General features: G+C 36.2%; 1 pseudogene across 1 annotated transcript; it reads right to left on the bottom strand.

The window, feature by feature from the left end:
- Positions 1–362: 362 nt before the first annotated feature.
- LOC144657617 (uncharacterized) lies at positions 363–5,945 on the bottom strand (annotated as a pseudogene). Its single transcript, XR_013571583.1, has 6 exons — positions 5,509–5,945; positions 4,207–4,349; positions 3,790–3,878; positions 3,304–3,372; positions 3,023–3,203; positions 363–1,823 (listed from the first exon to the last, which is right to left on the bottom strand). The product of XR_013571583.1 is annotated as an uncharacterized LOC144657617 (transcript).
- Between the last annotated feature and the right edge of the window lie 1,830 nt (positions 5,946–7,775).

The raw sequence follows: 7,775 nt of genomic DNA, 5'->3' as shown, positions 1-7,775 counted from the left end.
TGTACCGTGCCAGTATTTTATTGAAATTGGTCAGCAACAGGATGGAGTGAGGGCTCTGGGTTTTCAACTGGATTGAAATGCGAAAGTCGTAACTCGCACTCAATCTCATACTCCTACAGCTATGAAAAGGCACCTAACGTAATACTAGCCGTTTTAGATTTATGACAAAGAAAATAATTCACGGTATTTTTAATCTAGGCTGTTCACATCATGTTGCCAAAAAAGAAAGATAAATGAACTTTGGTACCCGTTTTGTCTCTATGTACGTGACTGTATTCGACGTTAAATGACATATAATTTTTCCTTCTCATAATAGCTTTAATTTATCACGAAAAAATGCCACCGCAGAGCATGATTACACATTTGAGTTTGACAAGTTTATTACATTGTGGGTTAAAAGTTATTACATGTTGCATAAATCATTGTGTACACTTGGTGCCAATTCTTTTTACGTGGACTGAACTATACTTTACTTTCGTCGTGTCTCCGGCTTCTTTTTAATTTCATTTTAATAATCAGGAAACATGGTACTTACTATAAACAAAAAAAAATTGTCAATGCCATTTTAGCAAAGAACGCACCGTTGTTGTCTCTCCTATTATGGTTTTTATAGAACGCTATCACCGTCAGACCAAGAAATTAAAAGCATTTTCTACGACCCAACATGCACCGTAACTAAACGCTAAAAGGGACTTTCTGAACAAAGTAAATCAGATCACGTTTTTGACATAAAAATCAATGAAAATTTGTCTGTTTCAACTTATCCCTAAAAAAGTTATGCACATTGGCAATTCTAGATTATTTGTTCTGGATAAATATTTACTTCCAAATATACAGAATATATACTTCGTGATGGACAAAATATATACTTCCTAATAGAGAAAAACTAGTTGATAAGATCATAAAACGTTAACTGAGCAGGGCAGGTAAGTCGTTTACAAATGAGGATAAAGTACGAGTCAGGTCACGTGATTTACGTAGTATGGTTGTGACTTGTTTAAAAAATGATAAAGAGACCTCTAGCAGAACAGTTTTGGCAAAAAAGCTTATAAAATAAACTAAAATTACCATATTCAAAGAGGAAGCTACATCAGCTCTTGCTTAATTGGAATTAAGAAATTAAATGTTTTTGGAAATTGGAAATATCTGTTATGGGAAGCTAAGGGAGCCCAAGAAATTATATTTAGAAAACTTCCATATGCAAATCGTTCATAACCAATTATTTCCTGTGTTGTTTCTCAGTTTGTTTCCTACAGGTAGTAAAGTACACAGTTATGACACAAGAATAGCCAAGTGTTATCGACCACATCATTGTCCTACTAATCTTAAGTAGTTTACAACACTTAGCTGGGTTCAAAGATTTAGAATTCTCTCCTAATATCACTGGTTCGACTAGCTTTTCTACTTTAAAGAAAAAAATATTGAAGTTTTAATGAAATGAGTCTGAATTGACCTAGCCGCACATCCACAACTAAACTACTTACCTAACATATTGATTGTTAACCAAGGTGGCCTCCCCTACCATAAATTTATTGCTGTAAAAATCTTAATTTTAAAGTGGCTAATAAAATGATGATGATGATGACGATTATCATCGGATGATGAACGGTCTTGTAGTTTGGGTTTCTCCCTTTAATGCGAGAGAATACTCTTAAATTATTATCAAAATCGTTAAGGTCAGTTCCACAGCAAGCAAATAGAATCCGATCTTGAAGGATGTAGCCGCAAGCGACTTTTGATTGTTGTTGCTGTTGTTGTTATTCCCTGCTGGTTTCTGCCTCAAAAAGCTTAAGATAGTCCGACACCTGTGATTCGGGAATTTCCTAAAAAAAAGGAGAAAACCCTGTCAGTGAAAGGTCAGTAAATAGCACAATTGAATTACAATAGGCCACTTTATGTATTGTCCACCAAAGTCAAATCTCAAAATTAAGGTTCAAAAGAGGCTGCTATGGGACAGCAGTTTCCGTGAACAAGGGTTTTTCCCGCCTGAATATATTTTGGTTGAAATTTTAGTTATTGAATACTTTTAAACCTCGTGCATGTGTAACTAGTTATAACACACCATTGATAGCTTCAGTGTACTAGCAGAATTGCCCTTAAAAAAGTTAGAAGTTAAGGGTCTTCACAGACTATACAATTAGGTCAATTAGTGGTCGGCAACTAAAAAACGTAGTGGGTGAGGCGAGTTGACGACAACTAGACGCCAGATTTTTAGTTATCGACAGCTAGGCAGTTTCCCTTTTCAAAAAAGGAAACTGCTTTGTTGTCGAGGAAAACTACGTTTTGGACCGTTTTCCTCGTGTGTGGGAATGTTTGGCCTTAGTTGTCGACAACTATCGCAACATGCGTTGTCAGTGGTCAGTGGTTTGAGCATGCGTGGTGAATGTTAGTTCCAAAGCTCCCGCTGGCCTGACTTAGTTATCGACAGCTAACACTTCAATGTGTGGAAAGCTTACTTCGGACAGAATCATTTCTTTAGTTTTCGATAACAAATAGTTGTCAACAACTATAAATAACTAGTCTGTGGAAGCCCTCAGCCATTATTTTATTTGGTTTCTATTGATGTAAATAATTATGTATTGTGGCTTTTCACATTTCGAAGTCATGTTCTTAAGAGTGTCTTTTTTGCTGAGGTGAATTTCTTTTTTCTTATATTTTACAGTGCGACGCGCCTTACCGTGGCCACCCAACAAACTTCTTTACAAGTGTGCTCTCTCAATATTATTATTTGTTGACGAACACGCCTCGTTGCAAAGTTGAATACGATCAAATAGATATTTTTTTCATCATATTTATCAACAAAACGCAGTGAAAATGTAAAATATTACAAGATGACACTTGTGAAAAAATTGGTTGGGTGGCCACGGTAAGGCGCGTCGCACTGTAATGAGTATTAATTATGACATTAAAACTTGGACTGTGTGTCGCCGTTTCTGCCAATCTCGAATTCTGTACGCCCTCCTATCTAGTGGGGCTACCCGTAATCTCGAAACTGACTAACATTGAAGACACTTATACTCACCTTGAAATTAAATGCAGTTTTGTTTAATAAAACATCCGGATTCTGGTGGAGTTGAAAGTCCACGACAGTTCTTAGGTATCCCCAAACGGTGTTCAGTATTAAAACTTTTAGAAAGGGAAAATTCCTGAACGGATCAGTTACATTCATATCCAATTGCATCACCATGATGAAGTAAACTCCGCTGAAACCGAAAAGAAAAAAAAATCAATGGACTTTATTATTATGGCTTACTTTAAAACTGCACGAGGAAAGTACAAGGTAAAGAATCATTGACGTCTCACATTTCTTCTCTTTGCTGATCAGGTGTTTTCTCCGTTGCATTTATTGCCACGCCGCCAAGTGACGGAGGTCTACAAAATCAAATGTAAAAAGACACATGTATTTTACGCTGAAGATAAGGGAGGATACAGATATAACGAAGGAGAAGGCTTATGTTAAAGTACTGAATGCACGTGCTGAGGAGTAATTATTTTTCATGTAAATAAGATGCATAAAACAAGGAATATTAAACAGAGATGGCCTGCCATTATCTTCTTTAATTTTTCCTTTCCTTTTTATTTGCCTTTTCGCATTTTTCACTGCCTTCTTACTTTGTATAGTTTTCCTGCCAAAATCTCAAAAACAAAATGTACTGAAATATTTTTACTAGGGAATCAACTCTTGTTTCACCCTAATTTCTGTTACCTTTGGCTATCACGCCACATATGCCAAAAATATAAACCGCCTTAATCTTGCAGTACGCGTACAGTGATTTTCTTCTTTCGTACCTGAAGAAAACGCCCTCAGATGTCTTGTTTAGTAGGGAGGAATCTTTAAATAGGTTGACTTTAACAAAAAAGTCAAACATTTGCCAAAACTGCAATGTAAAGATAAAAAGTTCTTCCATTCAAAATGTCAACAAGTTCTTCTATGACATAACCCCATAACCCGACCTTACCCCAAATTCTGGATCCTGTCCAGACAAAGTTAAGTGGAGTGGAGTATTTATTTTTGGAGTGTTAAAAATATTTCAGCTGCTTAATAAAACCTCTCAGCTAAAAGGACAATAGTAATAGCACAGGAAAGAAAAAAAGGAAGACATAAAGTAAAATATAATTGCAATGTCCAATAAAAGCGTAAAATATTATCCAAATATTACTGATTAAGTCCGTCATTTAAAAATGGCGACACATGACATTACGAACCCCTGTTGTTACACTGGCAGCGAGATCTTGACATGGTTCACAATCTTTCGTGTCTTTCATATAAAAATCTTTTGTAAAGTTGTAGTTCACTATCACACCAGACGCGTGAAAATGGACGGACACGTTTTCTCCTGCACACATCCCTATTGATTACAAGAAGGACAAGAAGTAAAGTTGCATTCAGTGTGTTCTTACGATAGGTTTTTCGTTCAACTCTGGGTTTCTGGTCGACTAACAGAAAACTTTTGGACTGTAGCGGGGAACGCTCTGAAACTTCACTGAAATACGGGGCAATCGTAGCTCGGTAGAGCAACCGCATGGCTTGCAAGAACGGAATCTCGTTACGAATTCCTGGTACCTGGAGATCTAACTTCAAGGATCTTACTACGACCGTCAAGGATCAGATAGTACTTGGTTCCAACAAATGTTTATTGCTCCAAGGCTGTAATTAAAACTGTCAATGTTATCACTGATGTAATCTTCCATGGAATCAAAGAACTTAGATTGCAAATCAAAACTTTGAAATTAGAAAGCGCGATCTTAAATTAAGCTAATACAAGCATAGGAAATTAAAAAAGAAAATTGACTTCTTAAGATTTCTAGAATTGGTTTTCTCAGCAAACTAACTAAGAGCAAGGCGAAATTAACCCTTGAATAAAAAGAATAAAACTTCATTAACGAAAAAACGTTCAGCTGGCAAGCTTCCGTGGAAATTAATACTCGTGTAGGAAATATTTAATTATGAACGGAAAACTCAACAGAATAAGGCACCGAAATATTTGTCTACTTAATGAACTGTTGGTAATGAACAACGCTGCAAATGTACAGGTGTACAATTTCCAAACACACGACAAAATGAATTTCTTCTTTGACTGGAACTACAGAAATGACTGAAACGCAGAAAATTCTCTTGTAACAGTGTCCGATCTCTTCATCTTCTTCCTGAAAGACTCACCTCCATCAATGCTGAAGATTCTAGTGATTCTATCTCATTCTCACTCTTTTGAACGTTTACTTTAAAGCGCAAGGAACTGCAAACTAACTGAATATGGACATTAAATATGGGCTTTATAAACACCATAAATGCTAGCCAGCGTAGCTGGTTGGATTTCGTGCGCGTGTGATTCATTTCGGCGTGGTCTTTTAACGAGGATAAGCGACAAAGTCACATATCCCGCCAACTACGCAGACTATATAACATGTTATCATTGCAAAATTTTCTCCTAAAGAGGAATTCGAAAACAGTTTGGTCAATAAAAGTGGACAATCAAAGATTTAGTGAAGATGAACATGTTACCTTACCTGTGTACAGCCCAACTGTGATAAAAAGTAGCAACATTCGCTCAAATAATGACTCCATGGCAAAACAAGTCAGTTCTGAAAATACAAACATTTTTCTTATTGATTTGATCGTCTATCTATATTTTCTTCGCAAATTGATGCGGTTCCCTGGAAAAAATAGACAAAACGTAAGGAAAATTAAAACCGTAACAGAACGCTTTGTAGCCCAGCTACAAATCCTTCATATTAGGTGAATAAAAACTTTGGCCTAGTATCTTAATTTTACGATTTATAAGTTGTCCAGAATTTAATTTTGGAAAAAAATATTATCCGTCGGATTCCCATACAAACATTCTAATTACTGTTTAACCTCGTTGCCTACCCGTCAAGATGGCGTCTAAAACCGTGACAAGGTCTATTTCTCTCTGAGAAGAACTTTTTGGTCAACTTTAAGTTCGTTTCTTTCAGATTTTTCTTTTCTTGCTCCATTAACTTTTTATAAATTTTTAAACTTTACAATGCCGTTTTTAGGGCTTCTTCGAGGTTAAAAATTAATAAAAAAGATAATGAAGCAAAAAAATAAAAATCTGTGACACCGTTTCTTAGACCAATACATGTAGATCAAATTCCATATAAAAGTTTAGGCGCTCACGTAGATATGTTCTCAAATAAACCTATTGTTGCGCAACATCATAATTGCAAACAAAATGCTGACGTTGCTTATTATGGTCTATATGACCAAAACAAAATCCAAAATTACAATCTTTATCCAATAAACTTTCAGAAAATATATACTTTATTGGGCTTATTATTGATGGTTTGCACACAATTTCACTTTGAATGAAAACGTCAATTTTCCTTTCGTGATACCTTAAAACGGGGGCAGGCCAAGTTAAAAGAGCCATCATTCGAATATTTACATTTTCTTGTATATAAACGACTATGGTGACCTGTCATTTTTTCTTGTTTTGAATTGAGAAATAGCTTTCTTTCTGTAAAATAAACATGGCCAATTCCCAGCGTGGATTAAGAAACAACAGTCGCAAAGAACGTGAATTTAGCCAAGCAATCGTGAGTATAATCATGATGATATTATCCAGGCTATTAACAAGGTTGTTTTGTTCTTCCACGAGTATGGGGACTCCCATTTTTATTTCAAAATTTAAGTTCCTTTAAGAAAAACAAATAATTGGCAAAGTTTGTCAAAATTCTCAGTGCAGGTTCTATCTCAGAAGAAAGACCTTAATACACTGAACTTTCCTTCTTAAAACACCCCGCGAGTTAACGTAGACGGAACGCGCTGTTTAACCCCGAGCTATTCTCAACAGGCCTTCTTTCAAATTCTAAACCGAAGCGTTGTCCGAGCACTTAGATGAAAGGTTTACTTTTGTCAGTTTTTTTTATACTTGATTTAAATGGCTTTAATTCAAACGCTAACCAAAATTGATGTAGAACTTATATTCAACTTCCAAAACATACCACGCTATTTAAGGCACAATTCAACTATCTAATCTGCTAAAAGCATTTGGCATAACAGTACCAACCTTTTAACCCAAGAATTCGTCTTCTCCGCTTGGCTATAAAATTCAAACAGATTAATGGTTTAAGTAAAAAGCTTCGGTAAATAAACGTCACAGACATCCGAGAGCTTGCTGCACAAAATAGGAACAAAAGAACGCTCAACTATGAAAACCCGACAGTGTACACAACTTCTCATAAATGACGCACATTCTCAATTAAGGCTTCTTGTAATCTACAAAAGACAAACGCCAATTGAAAGCAGTAGACTGCCAGTTATGTTTGTAGGCCAAATATTTAGAGCAAATAAGTTTCCGTCGCTCTTAATTAACAGCAACTGCGTCATTGTGCGGGGTGATGACATCCACTTGTGACAGAGAAAGCTCTGTTTTTTCTGCTAATAAACATTCAAACGATAAAAATGGACAGTTTATCGGAATTGTAAAATTGTATCATAATGCACCTGGAGGTGAGAGTGGCTTAATGATGTGCGACAAGATCGTCAAAAGGATCATCTGTTTCTGGTTCCTTAGCGACGGCCTCCATTATTCATCCGATCTCAAAACTCTTCCATGTCAAACCGGGTTAGTTTGATAAGTTTGTGTATCTTCAGTAAAGTATTATGCTGGCTGTAAATATTTCGGACCATAGGCGTACGGGTCGGGGGGGGGGGGGGGGGGTTGCAGCCCCCCAAATTTTGGGCAACTCAGATTTTTTGGGCAGCAAGAGAAAGTTTAGGCAAAGCCAGTTTTTAAGAAGTTTTTTTTTTC

This window comes from Oculina patagonica, chromosome 6, assembly GCF_052425735.1.
Source record: "Oculina patagonica isolate OP01 chromosome 6, crgOcupat, whole genome shotgun sequence".
NCBI classification, from domain to species: domain Eukaryota; kingdom Metazoa; phylum Cnidaria; class Anthozoa; order Scleractinia; family Oculinidae; genus Oculina; species Oculina patagonica.
The sequence above is the reverse complement of the archived record's forward strand: the minus strand, read 5'-3'. Positions and strand labels throughout refer to the sequence as shown.